Here is a 26,909-nt window from a genome sequence, read left to right as displayed (position 1 = left end):
ATGTTGAGCTATCAAGAATTTTAACATCTTGAATTTTAATCTTGAAAATCATATTCATAGGTTGTTTTACAGTATAATATTTTGGTGACCAATGCATTATAGATTAAGGAATGTATTTATAGCAAAATTAGAAAAACAATAAGTGGGTCTTTTTTGACGCACTCTCATTTCAAATTGCTATATCTCAGGACAAACTTTTGCAACACTGGACTCATTTTGCAGTGACACACCCCATATGGAGTACAAAAAATACATTATATAAATATTTGTGTACATGTGGATGGGACCTCAGTTGCAGAGCATGTAGAGGAAGACCTATTAGATACAGTGCCCTCCACAATTATTCCCCCCCCCCATAAGGATTAGTAAAAAGAGTTCTAAAAAAAATGCACCTTTTGGTGAAGTAGTTTCATCTCACATGGAAAAAAAATCATAAAAATCCAACCTTTAATTGAAAAACATTTATTCAGAGAAAAATAAATCCATAATTATTTTCTGCAAAAACGCATGTGCCACTATAACTTGCACCCCTGCATTTAATACTTTATACAACCTCCTTTTGCCAGTAAAACAGCACTGAGTCTCTCCTATAACATTTTATAAGGTTGGAGATCCAGAGCAGGGCATCTGAGACCATTCCTCTTTACAGAATCCACCTTCATGCCAACAGATGATTTGGAATATATGCCAGAAAAAAGCCTTTTCTGTCAGTTAATCACAAACGTAAGCACCTGGAGTTTGTGAAACACTACTACAACTTTGACTGGAACTGTGTTCTATGGTCTGATTGACAAAAATGGAGTTTTTTGGCAATAAACACTCAAGGTGGGTTTGGTATAAAAAGAAAGATGGCTATAATGAAAAGAACCCGATCCCAACTGTAAAATATGGTGGAAGTTCTGTGATGTTGGGGCTGGTTTTCCTCCAAAGGCCCTGGAAATCTTGTTAGGGTACATGGCATCATGGACTCCATGAAATACCAGGACATTTTAAACCAAAATCTGGCTCCCTCTGCCAGGAAACTAAAACCGGGTCATCACTGGATCTTCCAGCAGGACAATGATCCAAAGCATATGTCCAAATCAGACCTTTATCAATAGATGCCTATGAAGGATATTGAACATCTACTGGCCACAGAAAGATCAGCAATGCTGCATTATGGAAGATGATGGGACAAGAACCAGTGGAGAGAGACATCCAGCAAATGAAATGGAGATGGCTGGGACACACCCTAAGGAAGCCTCCAAACAACATCACCAAGAGGGCCCTAACATGGATTTCCCAGGGAACGAGGAAATGAGGAAGACCACAGAAAAGCTGGCACAGGGATCTAGAGGCGGAGGTGACAAAAACAGAGCACAGCTGGAGGGACCTGGAGAAGATTGCCCAAGACCAGGACAACTGGAGAGTGGTCACTGATGGCCTATGCCCCACCAGGGGCTATGGGCCTAAGTGAGTAAGCATTTGTCCAAGTCAATACAAAAATGATTCACTGACCACTGAATCAAGCTGACCCTGGCCATCTCAGTCTCCTGAGCTGAACCCCACTGAAAATCTGTGGGGTGAGTTGAAGAGGAGAGAGCACAAGAAAGGACAGAGGACCCTGGATGATCTGGAGAGGTTGTGTAAAGTGGAATGGTCTCAGATACCCTGCTCTGTATCTCCAACCTTATAAAATGTTATAGGGGAAGACTCAGTGGTGTTTTACTGGCAAATGGAGGTTGTACAAAGTATTAAATGCAGGGGTGTTAATAACAGCAGCACATGTGTTTTTGTTGAAAATAATTATTTCGTGATGAGGGATTTGTTTTTCTCTGAATAAATGTATTAAAGGTTGGATTTTTCTCATTTTTTCAGCATGAGATGAAACTACTTCACCAAAATGTTGATTTTTTTTCGAAACCTTTTGACTAATCTTTACAAGGGGTGCCAATAATTGTGGAGGACACTGTGCGAATTACAGTAGTCAAATTCTGAACTCTCAAGATACTGAACAAGTATCCGAGTGGCTTCCATGTAGAGAAAAGGAACCTACATGACCAAGTCAGGTTAGCAGAATGAGTAAAGATTAGCAGGTGGTTGTCCAGAACTACGTCAAGGTTTCATGCATTAATCACTCACTGTGATCACAGAGTTTTCGAGGGAGATGACAACAGTTTGATGTGGGGCTGCATCTCTAGAGATAGTTAGCAACTTCTTGTTTGGATTCAGTTTCAGGTGATGAGCTGCTATCCATGATGAGATGAAACCTGAGTATGTAAAGGAGGAATGGGGAGGATGAGCTGTGTGTCATCAGCATAGCAGTAGTCTGAAAAGCCAAGTGGGGATTACTTTGCTGAATGACTGGGTATAGAGAGAAGGTAGAAAAGGACCAATCAATGATCTTTATGAGATACCGGTGGAGAATGTGCATGTGGGAGATGTGAATCCTTTCTGTGTCACCTGATCTGACTATTCTTCCATGTAGGAAGCAAACCAATGCCATGCTATGCCACTGATTCCTAATCTCATGAGGATAGATAAAAGACCCTTGTCGTCAAAAGCAGTTGAGAAAATAAGGATCTGGATCGATGATGCTTGATTTATGAAGCTAATTGATGATTACTTGGGCTCATTTCCAATAAGCAGAGTCTTCTCTACATTACAGTAATGGCATTTAGCAGACGCGCTTATCCAGAGCGACATGCAACATACCCAGAGCATCCTGGGGAGCAGTTGGGGGTTAGATGCCTTGCACTTCAACCATTCCTACTGGTCCAGGGAATCAAACTGGCAACATTTTGGTCCCAAAGCTGCTTTTCTAACCATTAGGCCATAGCTTCCCCTGTAGTCGTCTAATACTTATACACAAAATATCTCATTATTAACCAATATAGAGACTGAAATAAAACTTTTATGTACGTAACAACATTCTCTTGCCAAGTGTTAGCAGTGATAGTATTCCTAAAAAGGCTAATGCATTGTAATTCTAAATGAATAGGTAGAGAGTCCAGAGGAATAAGAAATAACACATTAGACACAAAAAGCAGAGAAATAGAGGGCTCCCAAGTAGTGAACAGAATCGTCAGGAGATTGTGAGTTCAAATCCTGATGATGCAACAGCTATCCATGGCCAGGAGACTGGCAAGCAAAATTGGGCATGTTGTCTGGGTGGGAGGGATGACGTACACTCTTCCCTATTAATCACAAGGATGCTAGCCAATCACAGGCATCTGTGAACCCATGTACGTGGAAGAATGTAGAAAACACTTTCTTTATATTGTGGTATGTTGGCCTGTGATGCAGCAGTTCAAAAAGATGTGCACTCATTGGCTACTTCAGCTACTTTATTAGGAAAACCCATCCACCTGCTGTTTTACGCAATTCTCTAATCAGCCAATTCCTTGACAGCAGCACAATGCATAAAATGATGCAGATACAAACCAAGAGCTTCAGTTAATATTCACTTCAAACATCAGAATGGGAAAAATTGTGATCTCAAAGTGTGACTTTCACTGTGGCATGGGTGTTGGTTTGAGCCAGATGGTCTGGTTTGAGTATTTCAGAAACTGTTGATCTCCTGGGGTTTTCACACACAACAGTCTCTAGAGTTTACACAGAATGGTGTGAAAAACAAAAAACATTGAGTTGAGTGAGTGACAGTTCTGTGGGTGGAAACAAACGCCTTGTTGATAAGAGAGGTCAGAGGAAAATGGCCAAATTGGTTCGAGCTGCCAGGAAGGATATAGCAACTCATAGCAACTCTTTGCAACTGTGGTGAGCAGAAAAGCATCTCAGCATGCAACAGCAGAAGACCACATTGGGTTCCACTCCTGCCAGCCAAGAACAGGAATCTTAGAATCAAGAACAAGTTCCTATTAAAGTGGCTGGTGAGTGTATTTCATACCTGTCAACTTTGAAAAAAAGGGATATTTCCCAGATTTTTAACTCAAAATAAGGGAAAATTTCGGAAAGTCATACCCTTCACCAAAAGTGGGTGTGTAGTTGAATGGGGGGCAATTTTCTATCTAGTATTTGTGATTTCCTGTACTCTGGTGCATGTTGGTGATAGCCAAGACCCAAACTCAATATGCTTATGGTTTATAGAGTGCATTTGTGAATAAACTATACATTTATTTTTATTTGCTTTCAGCGGTACCAGTTATTTCCCAAATTAAGGGCTAAAATACGTATCTTATGTTAAAATAAGAAAGGTCATTATATAACCGGTCAATAAATTCAATTCCATTGCAATTTATTATGGTTTTACCATAATCATGGCCTCGGAACGATAGATAGATAGATAGATAGATAGATAGATAGATAGATAGATAGATAGATAGATAGATAGATAGATAGATAGATAGATAGATAGAGTAATAAAGAGTAATATAAGATATTAAACCAAGAATGATTTAAAATGGGTAAGTTTCAGATAGAAAATAAAATAGACAATGAGTGGATAAAACAGTTAATACACCAATTAGTTTACACTAGGCTATTTATGAGGTCTTAGCCAGGACATACTTAATGTAAACATGTGTAGCTTACCTTTGATTATTTGGGAGGCTTTCGTTTTCCCCATGGAAAATTTCTTTGCGATGGAAGAGTCTGGGAACATTCCAGCCACGCACTTGTTGAAATCATCAAAGAAAGAGAGGCTAATGTTTTTCTTAGCTATTAGCATTGCCATCTTCACCTCAGACCTAATCAGTGTTGCCAGATACTGCTGACGTTTTCCAGCCCAAAATATGTTCAAAACCCGCCAAAATGCACTTGAAACCGCCCAATCTGGCAACACTGGACCTAATCACTTGCTCAGCCTCGCCTCTGGACGTAGTTATGTAATTACTGATGCCTGAGAGGGCGGGGACGGGAATTCATGGCCCGACTTCCTGCTGTAAACTCCTGTCAGAGGCGCGTCATGAATTCTGGACCTACCGACGTTTTTATATTGTGAAAATACGGGACTTTTATATAATGTCAAAATACGGGATATTTTCGGGAAAATAAAAAAAACGGGAAGACAGCGGGAAATAAGTCAAAATAAGGGATTTCCCGGGAAAAACGGGAGGATTGACAGGTATGGTGTATTTGGCTGGCTTTATGTGTCTCCATTTGGTAGCTGTTGCATGATAGGTGAGATCTGGCTGGTGAGCAGGAATCGGAGGTGACCAAATTGAGAACATTGTTCAATAGAATGTTCAGTCATTTCACATAAAGGTATTAAATGCAAACCACCAGAAAAGCACATAACAAATACACAATGTTCAGTTACATAAACAAACCCCAAGCGGGATCATTCCCTGGTTCATAAACAGCCCATCATATCATATCCCACGATAATGGAGTGTACCATGAATTACACACAAACAGCCAATCATTTAACAGGTGTATCTTTTGGTTGCACTATTGACATGCGACAAAACAACAAACAATGTGGAGTGAGTAAATGAGCAGTGTTTCCCACAGGTCTTAAATATACTTGTGGTGGTAGTTGGTGGAAAGAGTCAGTATTACCTGCCAGCATAAAAATGATCTACTACATGTGATTTCGGATTGCACTGAAATCAGCTCCGCTCATGTGGATTGGAATTTGCTCCACTCGAGCTGCTCAGTAAATCACACATGGTATCTATCAGTGACAACCACAAGCTTCAGTAAAATGGACTCTTTTCTTTTTATTTCATTTTTTGACTTACAAAGAGGGAAAAACAAACATGAAAAAAACAAAAATGCCTATTAATTTCTGTTACTGACATGAAAACTGAGTGTTCCATGTTGTCATGGTAACGTTGATAATAACACGTAATGTACACACTGATTAAGATCGTCTACAGCGTGAAAGCTCTGTTCATGTGGCCGCCTATTTGGCCAATGATTCCAGTACAACACAGCTCCTTTTAGTGATAGAGTACATTATATTCATTATTTATTTATCTATCACTCACAGAACATTCTAGTTCTTCATACTTATTTGCTAAACTGGGTTGCCAAATATACTTTGGCGATAAGTATGAAGGGATAAATAGTATGAAGTTATAAATAGTTAATTGTTACAGAACTTGAGAAATGTTTAACCATGTTCCAGTGTATTCATAAAATCTAGCCACACAATGGCAATCCAAAATAGTAAGCAGTTTAATCATTTTAAAAATGGATCAAATGTCTTGTACAGATAAAGTGCAAACTCATGATATTCTGCTATTCACTGCAACAAAGTTTGACATAGGCCAAGTTGATATTAAATATCTTTAAATCGATTCAGTTTTATTTGTATCGCGCTTTTAACGATGGACAGCTTCACAAAGCAGATCTATCCATCCATCCATTATCTGTAGCTGCTTATCCTGTTCTACAGGGTCGCAGGCAAGCTGGAGCCTATCCCAGCTGACTATGGGTGAGAGGCGGGGTACACCCTGGACAAGTTGCCAGGTTATCATAGGGCTGACACAGAGACAAAAACCATTCACACCCACATTCACACCTACGGTCAATTTAGAGCCACCAATTAGCCTAATCTGCATGTCTTTGGACTGTGGGGGAAACTGGAGCACCCGGAGGAAACCCACGCAGACACGGGGAGAACATGCAAACTCCACACAGAAAGGCCCTCTCTGGCCTCAAACCCAGAACCTTCTTGCTGTGAGGCGACAGTGCTAACCACTACACTACTGTGCCGCCCCCCAAAGCAGATCTACAGAATATATAAATTCCAGATATAAATTTTTAAATGTATTAATTTACAAATTTATCTCTAATGAACAAGCCTGGGGCAGCACGGTGGTGTAGTGGTTAGCGCTGTCGCCTCACAGCAAGAAGGTCCGGGTTCGAGCCCCGTGGCCGGCGAGGGCCTTTCTGTGCGGAGTTTGCATGTTCTCCCCGTGTCCGCGTGGGTTTCCTCCGGGTGCTCCGGTTTCCCCCACAGTCCAAAGACATGCAGGTTAGGTTAACTGGTGACTCTAAATTGACCGTAGGTGTGAATGTGAGTGTGAATGGTTGTCTGTGTCTATGTGTCAGCCCTGTGGTGACCTGGCAACTTGTCCAGGGTGTACCCCGCCTTTCGCCGGTAGTCAGCTGGGATAGGCTTCAGCTTGCCTGCGACCCTGTAGAACAGGATAAAGCGGCTAGAGATAATGAGATGAACAAGCCTGAGGAGACAGTGGCAAGGAAAAACTCCCTGAGACGACATGAGGAAGAAACCTTGAGATGATCCAGACTCAGAAGGGAACCCATCCTCATCTGGGTGATAACGGATAGCATGATTATACTCGCTATAACTCGCTTCTCTAACTGTGTGCTATATGGTCAAGAAGTGCAATTGTGTAACCAGGAAATTCATTATACAGTACTTTTAACACAAAGTCTATTTTGTTGACGTTATCAACTGTTTATTGATAAAGACTTCAGTGCAAGACTGTTCACAGCAACTGCAGCCCTAAAGTTATCCTTGCAATTGTAGTCCTCAGCCATCACCGTGAAACTGTTTGTATTAAGTGTCCAAAGCTGTCTTCTAAGTGTATCTTTAGGCAGTCCATATGGGGCCATCCTCCACAAGAGCAAAGTGATGAGAACTCCAGCCAGAAGTAAGGCACTGCTTCTAGCAGTGTCAGATTTGGCAAAGGACCAGCAGGACAAACAACAATCATGAGTTTGAAAACAGTTAAAACCAGCCCAGACAAACAGACAGACAAAACAGTGTCTAAACTGCCAGGCTGGGAGGGCCTGAAGTGCTGAACATGATTTACTACAGAGGGACCATCAATGGCCAGTGACACACGAGAGACATTAGACTGTCCATGTACAGTGGTGCTTGAAAGTTTGTGGACCCTTTAGAATTTTCTATATTTCTGCATAAATATGACCTAAAACATCATCAGATTTTCACACAAGTCCTAAAAGTAGATAAAGAGAACCCAGTTAAACAAATGAGACAAAAATATTATACTTGGTCATTTATTTATTGAGGAAAATGATCCAATATTACATATCTGTGAGTGGCAAAACTATGTGAACCTTTGCTTTCAGTATCTGGTGTGACCCCCTTGTGCAGCAATAACTGCAACTAAACATTTCCGGTCACTGTTGATCAGTCCTTAGAGGAATTTTAGCCCACTCCTCCATACAGAACAGCTTCAACTTTGGGATGTTGGTGGGTTTCCTCACATGAACTGCTCGCTTCAGGTCCTTCCACAACATTTTGATTGGATCAAGGTCAGTACTTTGACTTGGCCATTCCAAAACATTAACTTTATTCTTCTTTAACCATTCCTTGGTAGAACGACTTGTGTGCTTAGGGTCATTGTCTTGCTGCATGACCCACCTTCTCTTGAGATTCAGTTCATGGACAGATGTCCTGACATTTTCCTTTAGAATTCACTGGTATAATTCAGAATTCATTGTTCCATCAATGATGACAAGCTGTCCTGGCCCAGATGCAGCAAAACAGCCCCAAACCATGATACTACCACCACCATGTTTCACAGATGGGATAGGTTATTTTGCTGGAATACAGTGTTTTCCTTTCTCCAAACATAATGCTTCTCATTTAAACCAAAAAGTTCTATTTTGGTCTCATCCGTCCACAAAACATTTTTCCAATAGCCTTCTGGCTTGTCCACATGATCTTTAGCAAACTGCAGATGAGCAGCAATGTTCTTTTTGGAGAGCAGTGGCTTTCTCCTTGCAACCCTGCCATGCACACCATTGTTGTTCAGTGTTCTCCTGATGGTGGACTCATGAACAATAACATTAGCCAATGTGAGAGAGGCCTTCAGTTGCTTAGAAGTTACCCTGGTGTCCTTTATGACCTCACCGACTATTACACACCTCGCTCTTGGAGTGATCTTTGTTGGTCGACCACTCCTGGGGAGGGTAACAATTGTCTTGAATTTCCTCCATTTGTACACAATCTGTCTGACTGTGGATTGGTGGAGTCCAAACTCTTTAGAGATGGTTTTGTAACCTTTTCCAGCCTGATGAGCATCAACAATGCTTTTTCTGAGGTCCTCAGGAATCTCCTTTGTTCGTGCCATGATACACTTCCACAAACATGTGTTGTGAAGATCAGACTTTGATAGATCCCTGTTCTTTAAATAAAACAGGGTGCCCACTCACACCTGATTGTCATCCCATTGATTGAAAACACCTGGCTCTAAGTTCACCTTAGAACTTAGAACTGGTCTGAATTACAACCAGAACTATAACCAGAGCTGTGCTGTTAAAGAAAATTAGTATAAATATGCAGGTGATTATAGGAAATCGTGCATGCTGATTGGTTGAGAAATTCGGATTGTTTCTCGATAATCACCTTAAGCGACTTGGCAAAATGGCGGACAATCACTTTGTCACCGTAAGTGAGGAATAATTACAAATCTCATCTCATTATCTCTAGCCGCTTTATCCTTCTACAGGGTCGCAGGCAAGCTGGAGCCTATCCCAGCTGACTACGGGCGAAAGGCGGGGTACACCCTGGACAAGTCGCCAGGTCATCACAGGGCTGACACATAGACACAGACAACCATTCACACTCACATTCACACCTACGGTCAATTTAGAGTCACCAGTTAACCTAACCTGCGTGTCTTTGGACTGTGGGGGAAACCGGAGCACCCGGAGGAAACCCACGCGGACATGGGGAGAACATGCAAACTCCACACAGAAAGGCCCTCGCCGGCCATGGGGCTCGAACCCAGACCTTCTTGCTGTGAGGCAACAGCGCTAACCACTACACCACCATGCCGCCGGAATTGTGATTTATTTTATCTATTTCAAAAAAGTATTTTATGAGTCGGCATAGATAAGTGACACAGGTCTGTGTCGCATTACATTTGCATGCTGCTTTTGAAGTTTGAAGTAAATTATTTTTAATACGATTTTTTAATGATCACCTGTGTATTTATACTAAAACAATTATCCGCCTCAGGCTCAATGAATATTGGTGAACCTCAACTTCATCTCGGTTATTATTCACCAATATTCACTGCGCATTCGGCGAATAATTAACAGTTATTCCATGAAATTAAGTCGTACATGAGCTCATAGCCGACAAGGTGTGTAGCCATGTATGCCATGTACGACTAGATTGAGTGGAATAACTGTTTTATTCTGTCCACATTCACTGGATTTTGAGAAACAGAGCATTTTTATTTTTATTTTTTACAAATGTGATAAATAAAAACTTTATACAAAACGTCCAATAAAATCATTTCCGTTTAGAATGTACAAACCGGTGAAATGACAGTAGCAATTTGTGAAAAATGCTATAATAATAATAATTCTTGAAAAAATAAAAAAGGTACATTCTTACCATCAAATTCTTTTATTCCATATTTTGTTAGGTTTTTTTTTTTTGTATTTGGGGGGGGGGGGGGGGGGGGTTTGTTTTCAAGTAGAGTTTTTATTTTATCCACAATTGGTTCTGCAACATGCACCGCCATTTTGTTTTTCTCTACTCACTGTATATGAGCTGATAGCCTAGTAGTACAGTAGCCTATCAGAGTGTGCAATTGCTCATATCCAGTGAATGTGGATAGAATAAATTAAGATATTACTGTATTAATCTTGAATCACAGTGATGCTGAGAAAAAACTGTTGAAACTCTGAGGAACTAATGTCCATGATAAACAGCTTGTCTTATTCCATATTTGCTTGCTTTTTTTTTTCTGTATTTTCTGGGGTCTTCTTCTTCTTTAGGGTTTTTTTGGTGATAGGGAAACCAACTTAAGGATGCATTACTGCCACCGACTGGGCTGGAGTGTGGAACAGGTGATATTGGGGGGGGAGGAACTATATTCTTTTAGCTATTTCTGTTTCTTTGAAATACTTGATAACAATTTTTGGGGTTTTGTTTTCAAGTAGAGTTTTTACTTCATCCTTGGTTGGTTCAGCAACACACTCCACCATTTTGTTTTTCTCTACTCACGGTATATGAGCTGATATCCTAGTAATAGAGTAGCCAATCAGAGCGCACGATTGCTCATATCCAGTGAATGTTGATAGAATAATTGTTAATTAATTAACACATTCTGGGCAATCAGATTTGAGAATTCAGCATTATTGTGGTGGAATTAAGAATAGATATTTCAGTACATGCATGAAAATGTGACAGAAACTTTAAGCTGCTGAAATAAAGCACATTCGTGAAACTCTTCGAACAGATGAGTAAATTTGTGTCAATAAATTGCTGAGGAAAATGTTTCTTAAGACTCTTCAGTGGGAATCACCCCAGCTACTGCACGTCTCTACACTGTCTCTCTGCTATACTTGCTTCAGTACCGCCTAACTATACTGCACTTGTTCATAGAGCTCCACCTCGCTGGCATTCTGATCAACCATCCTGCAATTATTGTAGAGACAAATTACATGAGGTTTAGCGTCATCTGTGTTATAGTACATATATATTATTTATCAGAGGGGCGGCACGGTGGTGTAGTGGTTAGCGCTGTCGCCTCACAGCAAGAAGGTCCTGGGTTCGAGCCCCGGGGCTGACGAGGGCCTTTCTGTGTGGAGTTTGCATGTTCTCCCCGTGTCCGCGTGGGTTTCCTCCGGGTGCTCCGGTTTCCCCCACAGTCCAAAGGCATGCAGGTTAGGTTAACTGGTGACTCTAAATTGGCCGTAGGTGTGAATGTGAGTGTGAATGGTTGTCTGTGTCTATGTGTCGGCCCTGTGATGACCTGGCGATTTGTCCAGGGTGTACCCCGCCTTTCGCCCATAGTCAGCTGGGATAGGCTCCAGCTTGCCTGCGACCCTGTAGAAGGATAAAGCGGCTTGAGATAATGAGATGAGATGAGATATTATTTATCAGCTGGGAGGTCTGTATCATGAAATACCGTGACCAAGGTCTTGAAAATACTAACCGAGGCCTCTGGGCCAAGGTCAGTATTTTCAAGACCTCGGTCACGGTATTTCACGATATGGACCGACCTTAAGCTGGTAAATAATATACTTATTTTTTTCTTTACCAAATTCTAACAGAAAATGAGAGCGCCCGAAAGGGAAACCATATTTAGAACAAACCTGCTACAAGCTCGTTTTTGGCTTTCTCCTGAAATGTTTTCTTTTATTTCGTCTTCATCAGGGTAGTAAAACTCGCTTTCGCTGTGAACACTGTCTTTATCGCTATCCATGCTGTAAAATTAATGCTATTATACTGAGAAATGCAAAAATAAATGTTGACAAAAAATTGCTACTCTGTTTGTTGTTGTTGTGAACGAGTGAGTCGCCAAAGGTCCGTAACTGGGGTCCAGATCATAGGATTCCGGACCGCTCGTGAGCCAATCAGAGTGCACGATTTGATGGAAGCTGGACCGTGAATAAAATAAAGGATTATTATTATTACCTGTTTAGTGACTTGGATGACAATGCACCAAAGAAATGCTTTGCTTTTCCAGCATTTTCCGTCCCTCTTCTAGTACGAAGAAATGTATCACTCAGATCCTATCGAGGCCACATTTATAATTTCCTTTGCATTAGTTGGGGCTTGTAGTAAGAACACAGCAAAGACAGATGACCTATGATTCATCCCACTGTTTCAAACTGTATTTAATCATCTGCGAGTAGGGAGAGATTCAGGTGAACTGTTGCTCTCTTGTAGGGCACCAGGCCAGCATACTATTATTCGTCTACACCCTAGCTGCACGCAGAGGATGAAATAAGCAGTCTCTGCTCACCATGTAACTTGCAGGTGGTGCTCAAAGAGCTGGCCTGCAGATTTGACTCTCTCACCTTGGGTGAGGTCATCTATAAGACTTACAAATCTCCAGAGGTGCAGGAAGAAGTCTCAAGCCCAAGACTTGATTTAGGTGAAGTGTGTGTTGACAGTGAGGTAAAGCAAAGAAGGCAAAGGAAAAGCATCTCAAATTTCTGACCTAGAAAAACCATAAAAATCATGTTCAGTGAGCCCAATAGTTGTGAGTTTGCTGAACCATTACAGGCCCTCAGTTTCTGTTGCAGGCCAGATAGCCCTGACTTTATCTCTTCATCATTTCATTATCTCATCCTGGTCCATTCAACTCCCCATAACATCCTGCTATTCCCTGTAACATCCTCTACCTTTGAGTCAGTATATTGGATGGACAGCCCTTGATATTATTAAGCCTTGATATTATTAACATTTAACAGTTATTCCACGAAATCGAGTCGTACATGAGCTGATAGCCGACGAGGCGCAAAGCACCAAGTTGGCTATAAGCCATGTACGACGAGATTGAGTGAAATAATTGTTTCATTCTATCCACATTCACTGAATTTTGAGAAACAGAGCATTTTTATTTTTATTTTTTGCAAATTCAATAAATATAAACCTCATACAAAATGTCAGACAAAATAATTTCCGTTTAGAATGCAAACAAACCAGCGAAATGACAGTAACAATTTGTGAAAAATGCTATAATAATAATTATTGAAAAATAAAGATACGTTCTTACCATCAAATACTTTTATTCCATATTTTGTTGCTTTTTTGTATTTTGGGGGTTTTTGTTTTCAAGTAGAGTTTGTATTTCATCCTTGGTTGGTTCAGCAACACACTCCGCCATTTTGTTTTTCTCTACTCATGGTTTATGAGCTGATAGCCTAGAAGTAGAGTAGCCAATCAGAGCGCGCGATTGCTCATATCCAGTGAATGTGGATAGAATAAATTAAGATATTACTGTATTAATCTTGAATCACAGTGATGCTGAGAAAAGACTGTCGTAACTCTGAGGAACTAATGTCCATGATAAACAGCTTCTCTGGGGCTGTATCTCACCAGCAGAAACGGTCGTTCTTGATTATGCACAGAGCACATATACAGGAAATATGCTACAACATGACAGTGAACAAGTAAAGCTGATATTCTGTGACCAGGATTTGTACTGTATATAAAGGTAAGTCTGGTGAATATGGTATTCAAGGATATTAGCTGGCATTAATAATCTTTTAAGTAGCTTGGAAGTTACTAAGTTACTGCTTTTCAATCTAGCCATCGTGAAGAGGAGGTAATCATACAGACGTAGCCATAGTCCCCTTCTGGTGTGGTTTAGTTATAGCAATATCTTGTAGTTTCACTGTTGTATGTTTTAAAAAAATGGTTTTTTTTGTATATATTTATATAAAATGGCCATGCCCTAATGGTTAGAGAAACAGCTTTGGGACCAAAAGGTCACTGGTTTGATTCCCTAGACCAGCAGGAGTGGCTGAAGTGCCCTTGAGCAAGGCACCAAACCCCCAACTGCTCCCCAGATTGCTCTGGGTATGTTGTACATCGCTCTGGATAAGAGTGTCTGCTAAATGCTATTAATGTAATGTAATAAAATGTGATTTCAGAATTACTCCCCTTAAGAATGTATGCTATCAATCTCCATTTTAATAGAAATTCTATTACATTCTGTATGTAATAAAGAAAGCCATTTAATCCCAGTCCATTTAATCCGAACACACTGGAATTTAAAAAGTCTTTAAAAATACACTATAAAATACCCCCACAAGACTCCAAGAGCATACAAATGTACCAAAAAAAAAAAATCTGATACAGATACAATTCATTTTTGACGATCTCATCGATGCAATTATTATGTGCAATAATATAGGCCCTAAACTATTTTTATGCATACTTTATATATATATATATATATATATATATATATATATATATATATATATATATATATATATATATATAATTTATGTATATATGTGTGTATATATACAGAGTCTACCTGTAATGTGCAATTTTTCCGAGCCTCTCAATAAGGCAATTTTTCTATACTTTTTCACGGTAGATAATGCAAATAGCCCTCTGTATTTAATCCTTCGTTTGTCTAATTTTTATTTCAGTTTTATTTGTTATCTGTTTGACATTTTCTTGCTACTGTAACACATGAATTTCCCCGATGTGGGATGAATAAAGTCTAATCATTCCAAAGAGATGATTAATGTTACAGTCCCGTGTTTTATTGGCAATGACTTTCTCTATTCCTCACCTATCATACCAATTTCCACTTGGAAGTGTTTCAAATATGTCACAGAAAGGATATTTTGGCACCTCTGTATCCTCCACATGATACTGTAATCCCATTTACCCTGCAGCCATGTCTGCAAAACTCAGACAGTTTACATGCTCTAGTGAGAGATTAAGGGGTTGGCTATTCAGTGTGATACAATATACAACAGTTAACCCATTCATTACCTACAGGTGGTACTGTGGTACTAACAATTTTCTGAAATGTTCCTGTTGGCATTGTTAGCTCAAGCGAACACCATCTACGTATAAATACAGTATACAGTTGTTTCTCTACAGCTATGATACTATACACATTGGGTTAGGGCTGAGCTGGGCTTTTTGGTCAGGTCAGTTCAGTTCAAGTGGGTGTTGGAGGCTGTAAGGTGTTTAGTGGTGTTCGTGGAGAAGGGAGTTATTACTGCATGCATATATATATATATATATATATATATATATATGGGCGGCACGGTGGTGTAGTGGTTAGCGCTGTCGCCTCACAGCAAGAAGGTCCTGGGTTCGAGCCCCAGGGCCGGCGAGGGCCTTTCTGTGTGGAGTTTGCATGTTCTCCCCGTGTCCGCGTGGGTTTCCTCCGGGTGCTCCGGTTTCCCCCACAGTCCAAAGACATGCAGGTTAGGTTAACTGGTGACTCTAAATTGACCGTAGGTGTGAGTGTGAATGGTTGTCTGTGTCTATGTGTCAGCCCTGTGATGACCTGGCGACTTGTCCAGGGTGTACCCCGCCTTTCGCCCGTAGTCAGCTGGGATAGGCTCCAGCTTGCCTGCGACCCTGTAGAAGGATAAAGCGGCTAGAGATAATGAGATGAGATGAGATATATATATATATATATACACACACACAGTGGGGCAAACAAAAAAGTATTTAGTCAGCCACCAATTGTGCAAGTTCTCCCACTTAAAAAGATGAGAGAGGCCTGTAATTTTCATCATAGGTACACTTCAACTATGAGAGACAGAATGGGGGGAAAGAATCCAGGAAATCACATTGTAGGATTTTTAATGAATTAATTGGTAAATTCCTCAGTAAAATAAGTATTTGGTCACCTACAAACAAGCAAGATTTCTGGCTCTCACAGACCTGTAACTTCTTCTTTAAGAAGCTCCTCTGTCCTCCACTCGTTACCTGTATTAATGGCACCTGTTTGAACTCGTTATCAGTATAAAAGACACCTGTTCACAACCTCAAACAGTCACACTCCAAACTCCACTATGGCCAAGACCAAAGAGCTGTCAAAGGACACCAGAAACAAAATTGTAGACCTGCACCAGGCTGGGAAGACTGAATCTGTAATAGGTAAGCAGCTTGGTGTGAAGAAATCAACTGTGGGACCAATTATTAGAAAATGGAAGACATACAAGACCACTGATAATCTCCCTCGAGCTGGGGCTCCATGCAAGATCTCACCCCGTGGGGTCAAAATGATCACAAGAACAGTGAGCAAAAATCCCAGAACCACACGGGGGGACCTAGTGAATGACCTGCAGAGAGCTGGGACCAAAGTAACAAAGGCTACCATCAGTAACACGCTACGCCGCCAGGGACTCAAATCCTGCAGTGCCAGGCGTGTCCCCCTGCTTAAGCCAGTACATGTCCAGGCCCATCTGAAGTTTGCTAGAGAGCATTTGGATGATCCAGAAGAGGATTGGGAGAATGTCATATGGTCAGATGAAACCAAAATAGAACTTTTTGGTAAAAAATCAACTTGTCGTGTTTGGAGGAGAAAGAATGCTGAGTTGCATCCAAAGAACACCATACCTACTGTGAAGCATGGGGGTGGAAACATCATGCTTTGCGGCTGTTTTTCTGCAAAGAGACCAGGACGACTGATCCATGTAAAGGAAAGAATGAATGGGGTCATGTATCGTGAGATTTTGAGTGAAAACCTCCTTCCATCAGCAAGGGTATTGAAGATGAAACATGGCTGGGTCTTTCAGCATGACAATGATCCCAAACACACCGCCCGGGCAACGAAGGAGTGGTTTCGTAAGAAGCATTTCAAGGTCCTGGAGTGGCCTAGCCAGTCTCCAGATCTCAACCCCATAGAAAATCTTTGGAAGGAGTTGAAAGTCCGTGTTGCCCAGCGACAGCCCCAAAACATCACTGCTCTAGAGGAGATCTGCATGGAGGAATGGGCCAAAATACCAGCAACAGTGTGTGAAAACCTTGTGAAGACTTACAGAAAATGTTTGACCTCTGTCATTGCCAACAAAGGGTATATAACAAAGTATTGAGATGAACTTTTGTTATTGACCAAATACTTATTTTCCACCATAATTTGCAAATAAATTCTTTAAAAATCAGACAATGTGAGTCTCTGGATTTTTTTTCTCATTTTGTCTCTCATAGTTGAGGTATACCTATGATGAAAATTACAGGCCTCTCTCATCTTTTTAAGTGGGAGAACTTGCACAATTGGTGACTGACTAAATAATTTTTTGCCTCACTGTGTATATATATATATATATATATATATATATATATATATATATATATATATGCACTGCCTAAAAGCAGAGCTCCTGATGAGTATGAGCAAAATATTTTCAGGGGCACAAAATCAACTTGAATAGGAACCCATTAGGGCTAATTACCATGCACCTGTTCCAAAAATTTAAGGCTCATATTCACACTGACATGGAAAAAAATATATATATATATGAAACGTGCAAAGTTGTTGATAGTAAAATAATGTCTGTACAATACAGATGAGATAGTAGAGATGAGATAGTTGCTATCATATGATAAGCTCTCTAAAATAAAAGATAACACAATGAGGAAGTCTGAGGATTTGCATTGTGCTGCAATGTGCCAGTGTTTTTGCGCTTTTTATTTATCTTGCTGTAGCAGGATCTATGAGGACTTTTCTGAAGAGATGTCAATCTTTAGAATCTTTTAAAGGCATAAGCCCCTGAATAGACATCCGTAAGCATTCACATTATCATTATCACACTTTTCCACTTGGCATGCTGTGGTTTCCTATTCACGCTGTGGTCATATTGCAGTTTTCTTCCTTTAAAGCTATCCTTTTGATACCTGCCTGTTCTAATTGAAATTTATTAAAACTGTCAATATGATATAAACCCAAGCTTTTTTGGCATGTTTGGCACCAAATGAATGAATCACACAATGTACCCACACATGGATTTCCTTTACATAAAGAAAAGTGCTTGCTTGTGGTAATTAACTCCACTTCCTCAATAGGCTCAGTGATATTGTGCATGTTTGTGTTTGGATAAGTGAGTAGAATCAGTATTTTTTCATACTACACAAGTGGGTAGAGCTTTTAAAACATGCAGTCCCTGTGCGCAGAAAAACGACTAGGTGTTTGTTCGTGCGAGACATGCGTTTGTTTGGTTACTACGTCTAGACACAGCTGGCTTGGACTGGGCATGTTAGAGCGACACACCTTATGCCTTGTATCTGCATGACTTGCATGAAAGTGCAGACAGACAGACAGATTTAACTATTAATACATAATGAGAAACCCACTTAAAGGAAGCTTTCAATTGTTCTGCCCTTCCTGTGGTGCTTTCCTTCTGTGTTATGAATATAGGATGGTACTGAACGATACTACAGACCCCACATGAAAGACTTCCATGGAAAAACGGTGAAATATTGGGGTTTATGTAATGGAAAAGTACAGTTAAAAAGAAAGACTCTAAAGGCTGATTGGATGATAAAGTAAGAACATTTCCTTAATGGAACAACCACCATAAACCACAATCACTTTGTTGTGCAAGAATAATTTTAAAATGTCCAGCTATTAGTCACGTAGCCACAGGCCAGTATTAAAGTTAACTTTTGAAAAGTTAAATGTAGATAGATAGATAGATAGATAGATAGATAGATAGATAGATAGATAGATAGATAGATAGATAGATAGATAGATAGACACAACACTACAGCCTAGTGGTTGTAAATACAAAGCCTATATTTTACTCTACATTTCAGAACCTTGTCAAAGATCCCAGGGTTGTGCAGACAATCAAAAACAACTTCCCATAATGCCCTATGGATTAGATTATGAAAGCAGGTAGCACTGCCACCTTATCACTCCAGGATCCCTGGTTCAATCCTGAGCTCAGGTCATAGTCTGTATGAAGTTTCTGTACATGTTCTGTCCGTATTCGTGTAGGTTTCCTCAGGGTTCTTCTGGTTCCTCCAACCTCCCAAAAACCTGCAGGTAAGTGGATAAGTGACTCTAAATTTGCATTGTGGGGCAGCACGGTGGTGTAATGGTTAGCACTGTCACCTCACAGCAAGAAGGTTCTGGGTTCGAGCCCAGCAGCCGATGGGGGCCTTTCTGTGTGGAGTTCGCATGTTCTCCCCATGTCTGCGTGGGTTTCCTCCGGGTGCTCCAGTTTCCCCCACAGTTCAAAGACATGCAGTTAGGTTAACATGGGGCGACCATGGGCTGAAGTACCCTTGAGCAAGGCCCCTAACTCCTAACTCCTCCCTGGGCACTGTAGCATGGCTGCCCATTGCTCTGGGTATGTGTGCATGTTCATTGCTCACATATGTGTGTGTATGCATGCTGTATGTTCATAGCTTCACATGGGTTAAATACAGAGGATGAATTTCACTGTGCTTGAGTGTGCATGTGACAAATAAAGACTTCTTCTTAAATTGCTTCTAGGTGTCAATAAGTGTGTGAATGTGTGTATGTATGTGTGGTGGCATGTGATGACCTGGTGTCCTTTTCAAGTGTATTCCTGACTCACACTCAGAGTTCCTAGGAGACCCTCAGACCTACCATGACCCTGACCAGGATAAAGTGGTTACTAACGATGAATTTGTATGAATATTTTGCCATTTATCTTTAAAGGACTGATATGTTAAAACATAGCTTTATTCTGTCAGAATTCCTAGCTACAAGGCGATATCAAAGAGTTGCTAAAAGCAGTGGTCACCCGTGCTGACGATGCATCAGGTAAAATTATAATAACAGGGATAGTGTGTGAAATGTATGCTGAGATAAAAGTCTGCAATCATCAAGAAAAATAGACAAAAGCTACTGAGAACACTCACAAATTATTTTTAGGCATTGTAGCTCAAGCATTAAGGTTACTCATTTTGCCAGATGACAAATAAAACAAGGAGTGTGGTCCTTTTGTTTTCACCAGGAAGAGGCGATGATGATCAGCGAGCAGGTTGTGTGTAGCTTAAATTGGGGGGAGGGAGGATTTTCCCAGTGAAAGGAAGCAGCAACTATATGCAAAAACATGGCAGATCATTATCAGCATACAAGAAATTATTGTTATTGATAGAAAATGAGCTGTTAATAGAACAGTCACATGATGGCTGCTTTGCTGTATGTGAAGTATATTTAATTTGTATTGGAACATTTAATTGCAATGCCTTTTTCAAGTCTCAAACTCTGGTATTATTAAATATTATAGAAATACTGGAAGGAAATTCACTTTCACACTCGCATAGCCTTTCCAATTCTTTTAATGAAAACAGATTGCAATTGTGTTACAGTTTGCAGTTCTACACTAGAGTGACTGTGTTACATCGTCCTGCATAGCATTTTGACCCTTTGTCCTGAATCCTGCATATTGTGATAACTGTCCCACACTTTAATTGGTCATATTTTTTTGATTGGAATTAAATGAAATAAAACCAATAAGAACACATGGATGTACAGTGTTACCCAACAAGCACAAACTACACTCAAAAAAATAAAACATTGGATTTACTTAACCGAGTTATGGCAACCGGTCCAATGAAACTGTGTTAATTTAGATGTATTGAATACAGTTATGTGTTGAAAAACTCAAGATAACTGTATTCAATACATCTAAATTAACACAGTTTCGTGGGATCGGTTGCCATAACTCGGTTAAGTAAATCCAATGGGTTTTTTTTTTGAGTGTATGTTGTTGGCTCCAGCTAAGACAACATAGTCTAAAAGTCTGGTTTTCATCCAACGAGACCGTCAGTGATGACGTAGCTCACTCCGGCCCCGTCTAATCCAGAAGGAATGATCTAAAGTGGGCCACCTTGCACAGTTCTAACTTCAACCAGTCCAGCTCATTTGCCAGAAAGAATGCAAAATGGTGAGGACTTGACTGAGAAGAAGCGATTTTTGTTGAACTGCTCATTAAGGCTTAATTAGTCCATAACCATTAATAATTGTAATTAAGCAAATCTGGGTAGAAGTTAAATGCACCCTAGGTACCCCTACCTTCATGCCAGAAAGAATCAAAATTGGTGAAGAATTGAGGGAGAAGAAGTAATTTGTGTGGAAACTGCTTGTTACTCCATATCTTCATTATTATTTACAATTATGTAAATTTGGGTAGAAGCTATATGCATCCCAGGGAGACCTACTTTCCTGCCAAAAAGAATAAAAATCGGTGAAGAACTGAGAGAGAAGAAGCGATTTTCATGAAATGTGGACAATGCCGGACGGACAACGGATGATGGACGGACAACGGACAACGCATGATGGCATAAGCTCATCGCCTGTCGGCCGGATGAGCTAATAACCAAGAGAGCAGTAAAGCCGATTATCAAGAGGCTGTGAGGGCCATGAATCAAACTGTGCACACGTGAAACTGTGCGACGGCACCAAATCCAAACTTATGCTGGGATCAGACTACATGAATTCAGCTCAATTTTGACACGATTTTGTTGTGCTCGACAAATTACCAACACCGGACCCGAATATGAGTGTCAGAAATGACGAACGGGCCTTGTAGAGTGACATAATTGAAGAACAGTGGGAGCTGCCACACAAAACCCAGACAAAAAGTCTAGCATGTCAGAATTAAATTTTCTCGCCTAGTTTGACAACTCCTACAATATGTCCATGATTGACAATTTCTTGACCCTCCTCCCCAACAACACACAAAGATGTGAACAATTACTGCTCAGGGTCAAAGTTGTAGAGTTGCCAGTCTCCCAAACAAGACAGCAAGAATTTATGGCACGATGATTGCCTCACCTGACATGGTAACCATCGTGAAAGACAAAAATATAGTGTAGTCTGCTGCCAACATTTCACAAACTCTATCAGTATGAAGGTGTACGCTGCCAAGCCACATCATTGCAAAGAAACCAAAATGTTCTTTGAGTAAAGAATGGGTTGTAACATATTCCTGGGAGAGGCCAGTGGACGGGGATTCCCAGAGAGTCTTCTGCAGTCTTTATTAAGGCATTTTTTCCATTTCTCAGGGAAGGGAACACTATGTGAAGTGACACAGCACATGTGAGTTTCACAAGGGTACTAAAAACAAAACATCCAAATCAATGGATTTATTTCTGCTGAATTCCAAAGCAGATAGCTTACTAGCTTGGTTTTAGTTTGATGGAAAGATTTGCTTTGTCTTCTTTTGGCTGCTCCCATACGTTTGAGGTTGCCACAACAGATCTGTTCCACATATTTGATTTGGCATAGGTTTTACACCAGATGCCCTTTACTGACGCAACCCTCCCCAATCTATCCAGGCTTGGGACTGGCACTAAGTATGCACTGGCTTGTACAACCCTAGTGGCTGGGTATTTTACCTAATCTGCATGTCTTTGAACTGTGGGGGAAACCAGAGCGCCCAGAGAAAACCCACAAAGATATGGGGAGAAAATGCAAAATCCACACAGAAAGACCCCCGTTAGCCATGAGATTCAAACGCAGAACCTTCTTGCTGTGAGGCAACAGTGTTAACCACTACACCACCATGCCAGCCCATTTCATTCATTCATTCCTTTATTATGTTGTGCCTTACTATGTTGTACTTGGATTTGATCATGAATATACACTCACTGGTCACTTTATTAAGAACTTGTTCTTGAGTCTAAGCCCATGTTTACATTAGACCATATCAGCGGATCATCAGATTAACATTTTTAAAACGATTAGTGTGCACACAGCAACACCAATACACGATTTGCGTGCACACAGCAATGCCAATACACGGATACGCTCGGCTCCGCAGGCATCCTGCGCTCCAAATCACTCCGCCCTGAACAGCGAGTGCCCTCTGGAGGGTGCGCACTCCGGCCTTGCGCAGCTCACAGAGCACGCGAGTGAAGTGAACAAGCTGTGATTCGGGACTGAGCCGCTGTGTGTGTGATCCCAGCGCATATCACTTACCACTTGCAAGTGGAAGGATGGCAAGCCTAAAGACAATCATAACTACACAATGGGCAGTATTTGCATCAGTATTTGCAGTATTTTCATACTTTTATACTCTTTAATGAAAGGTGATACAAGGCGGAAGTCCGCGCCGTTTTTCAGCAGTCGCGTCACATGACCAACGCCAGCGAATCAGGAAGGTGGATGTCACAGTGACGTTGTCCAATGAGACACCAGCTAGAGCTCAGCACAGTGTATCCACGTATTCTGAATGTTTACACAGCACCGGACCAGACACGATCTAGATTGAATACGTGGACGCTGGCGGATTCCCGTTTCCCGGCGTTTCCAGGCGGTTTAATGTAAACGGACAGTGCATCCGTGAAGAAAACGAGACAGATACGGTCTAATGTAAATGTAGCCTAAGATTCCTGTTCTTGGCTGCAGGAGTAGAACCCAATGTGGTCTTCTGCTGTTGCATACTGAGATGCTTTTCTGCTCATCACGGTTGTAAAGAGTTGCTATGAATTACTATATCCTTCCTGGTAGCTTGAACCAATTTGTGGTGGGTTTCCCAAAGGCCTCTTAACGCTAAGAGCATCTTAACTGGGAGAGAGAGTGTTCATTGTGCTACCATTTAACGATGATCTTTGTGCTATGATGCTTTTGGGAAACTTGGCACTGGCCATTTTCCTCTGACCTCTCTTATCAACAGGACATTTCCACCCACAGAAGTGTCGTTCACTCAATGTTTTTTTTGTTTGTTTGTTTTTCGCACCATTCTGTGTAAACTCTAGAGGCTGTTGTGTGTGAAAACTCCAGGAGATCAGCAGTTTCTGAAATATTCAAACCCATGGCTGTAGCCAGCATTTTAAAATCACCCAGGTCCGTGATGCGCACGCAAAGCGCGCGCCGAAAAATTTGACATATTTAAAATGAGAGGGGTGAATTACACGTCACACAAGAGATCTATTCCTGAAATTACTTTTAATGGTGTTTGAACTGAATATCATCAGTTTTGAAAAAAAAAAATCATGTATGTGGCAAGAGTAAGAATAATTTAAGCTTGTTTAATGGTTTGATCTGGCCCAAGCAATGAGGACAAAACTGCGCTGCTTCGAAAATGTAAATTTAACAGCTTCATGAAAGTGCGCTGATGGTTACCATGAAAAACCTACGTCTTCTGCACTGCGTTCCTCCCCCAAGTCGCGCATTCATTCGGTTTTGTGTTCTTGGTCTCAGAGCCACACGAAACAGACACAGAAGACAGAATCAACATTTCACATAATTAACAATGCACTTTTCACGGAGACGTTTTAATGTTATTCTTTATTTTTTTTATCCAGTTGAATATTTAGCATACAAATGTATTTTCAGCTCTTAAAAATGACCGAGGTCCGGACCTCAGTGGCCTCATAGCTGGCTACGGCCATGCTCAAACCAGTCCATCTGGCACCAACACCCATGCCACCGTGAAAGTCACAGAGATCACAATTTTTCCTATTCTGATGTTTGAAGTGAACATTAACTGAAGGTCTTGATTTGTATCTGCATGATTTGATGCATTGTGCTGCTGGCAAGGGATTGGCTGATTAGATAACTGTATAAAATAGTAGGTGTATGGGTATTCCTCATAAACTGGCCAGTGAGTGTAAATTGAAAGACTTGAGCTGAAATATATCTGTGCAGTTGCCTTTGATGGGTCTTGTGGCCAATGTATGCAACTGTGTCTATCTGTAGAGACATGTTGAAAAACTAGTGTGTCTTTAGGATGACAAACAGCACTATGCTCATCATGTCTTTCAGAAACTGTAGAAACTGTAGCTGGTATCTTTTATAGCCTAACTGGCATCCAGTGGAATTGACTTGAGGCCATAGTATAGGTGTTTATGGGCCAAAATGTAGAAAACAAATGTTTTGTATTCATTTAGATCAACATTTTAGGCTATTCTTCAGCATCAGTAATATGTCCCACATTGTTCCACACAAACTTGGAAAGCTTCACCCTATTCTGCACCCAAACATCAAGTTTTCTGTGAGAGCTGCACATAATGTTTTTCCATATTAATAGCAGATACCTCAATTTTATTTACTATTAAAGCCTGCATTCCAGATAGACATAGCTGCTTATTATGTGAGTCTATTTCATTTGCAATGTGCCCACTGTTTACAGCGCTAAATCTGACAGAAAGATAAGACTTAGTAGCTGACAGAGAAGACTTTTGAATGGTGTGTAGCCCTTACTTTGCCATGCTGTCATTCACACACTGGTTTACATGCACACACACTCTACATAACCCACTTTCCCTTTGCCCAGGCCCCACAACAAAAATACCACCCAGGGCTCTGTACACCACTTGAGGCAGTCCTGCCCAGCTACATACAGTATATTCCTGTAATAGATGTGTGAGAATCCATATGTGGGAGGTTTATTACAAAATCCACAACACAATCTAAGATCAGAGTCAGTGGCAAGTAAAGGTCAAACACAGATATCCCAATGCAATTGGACAAACGAGCAAATCCAAAGATTAGTCATAAATGAGAAAACACAGCAATGACATCATGGAAACAAAATATCTGAACTTACACAAACATGAAAAGGCAAAAGACTTTGTTTGATATGAATATTTGAATTGATTTAGAGTTGCATGGGTAGAATAAAACATTGTTAGTATTCAGGGGATAGAGCCGTCTGCAGGCATGGAAGCATAATGTCCAGGTGGATGTGACAATTTCGTTTTCCATCCATCCATTATCTGTAGTCACTTATCCTGTACAATGTCGCAGGCAAGCTGGAGCCTATTTCAGTTGACAATGGGCGAGAAGTGGGGTACACCCTGGACAAGTTGCCAGGTCATCGCAGGGATTATTATTATTATTACTACAGGGTGGTATGGTGGTGTAGTACTGCAAGCTGGCCTAGTGGTTAGCGTGTCCACCTCTCAATTGGGAGATTGCGAGTTCTACTCACAGTCAGGTCATACCAAAGACCATCATAAAAATGGTACCTACTGCTGTCTGGCAAAGCATGCTGCAATACAGATGTGAGTGGGGAGTCAAACTCTCATGGTTACCAGAGGACCAGTCCCCCACCGTAACCCTAGCTGTATAGGCTAGAGGCCGAGGGCTACGGAAATGGAGATCAGCGCTGCTCAATGCGCCTTAGGTTAATATGGGACTGCTTCTGTGGTTAGGTTAATATGGGACGGCTTTGGGCTGAGGTGCCCTTGAGAGAGGCACCAAACTCCCAACTGCCATGTTAGCCATGTTAGCATGGCTGTCCACTGCTCTGGGTATGTGTGTGTGCATGTGTGTGTTCACTGCTTCAGATGGGTTAAATGCAGAGAGGAATTTCACAAGTGTGTGATGAATAAACTTCTTCTTCTTCTTCTTCTTAAGGGCCTGGTTAGTACTGGGACGGGAGACTGCCTGGGAAGACCAGGGCATGGTGCGGGAAGGACTTTAGACTTTAGGTGGTGGTGCAGTGATTAGCACTGTCACCTCACAGCAAGAAGGTTCCGAGTTTGAATCTCACGGCCAATGGGGGCCTTTCTGTGTGGAGTTTGCATGTTCTCCCTGTGTCTTTGTGGGATTCCTCTGGGTGCTCTGGTTTCCCCCACAGTCCAAAGACATGCAGATTAGGTAAAAATACCCACCCACTGGGTTTGTGCAATCCAGTGCATACTTAGTGCTGGTCCCAAGCCTGGATAGATTGGGGAGGGTTGCATCAGGAAGGGCATCCAGTGTAAAATCTATGCCAAATCAAATATGCGGAACAGATCTGCTGTGGCGACCCCGAACAGGAGCAGCCAAGAGAAGAAGATTATTATTACAAAACTTTTACCTACG

At 41.1% G+C, this 26,909-nt stretch overlaps 1 protein-coding gene across 3 annotated transcripts in view; it reads right to left on the bottom strand.

Annotated features, from left to right (window-relative positions):
• The window catches only part of arl15a (ADP-ribosylation factor-like 15a), a 152,391-nt gene that overhangs the window by 46,707 nt on the left and 78,775 nt on the right, over positions 1 to 26,909 (bottom strand). The window contains exon 5 of one of the 3 annotated variants that reach the window (XR_009651379.1): positions 2,122 to 2,249. The exons of the other annotated variants lie outside the window; for them this stretch is intronic. The gene's annotated coding sequence lies outside the window, so the exon portion shown is untranslated. The remainder of the gene's footprint in view (positions 1 to 2,121; positions 2,250 to 26,909) is intronic. 3 annotated transcript variants of the gene reach the window in all.

Source organism: Neoarius graeffei, chromosome 24 (genome assembly GCF_027579695.1).
Source record: "Neoarius graeffei isolate fNeoGra1 chromosome 24, fNeoGra1.pri, whole genome shotgun sequence".
Lineage (NCBI taxonomy): Eukaryota > Metazoa > Chordata > Actinopteri > Siluriformes > Ariidae > Neoarius > Neoarius graeffei.
Note: the sequence above shows the minus strand (reverse complement) of the source record. Positions and strands in the feature narration are given on the sequence as shown.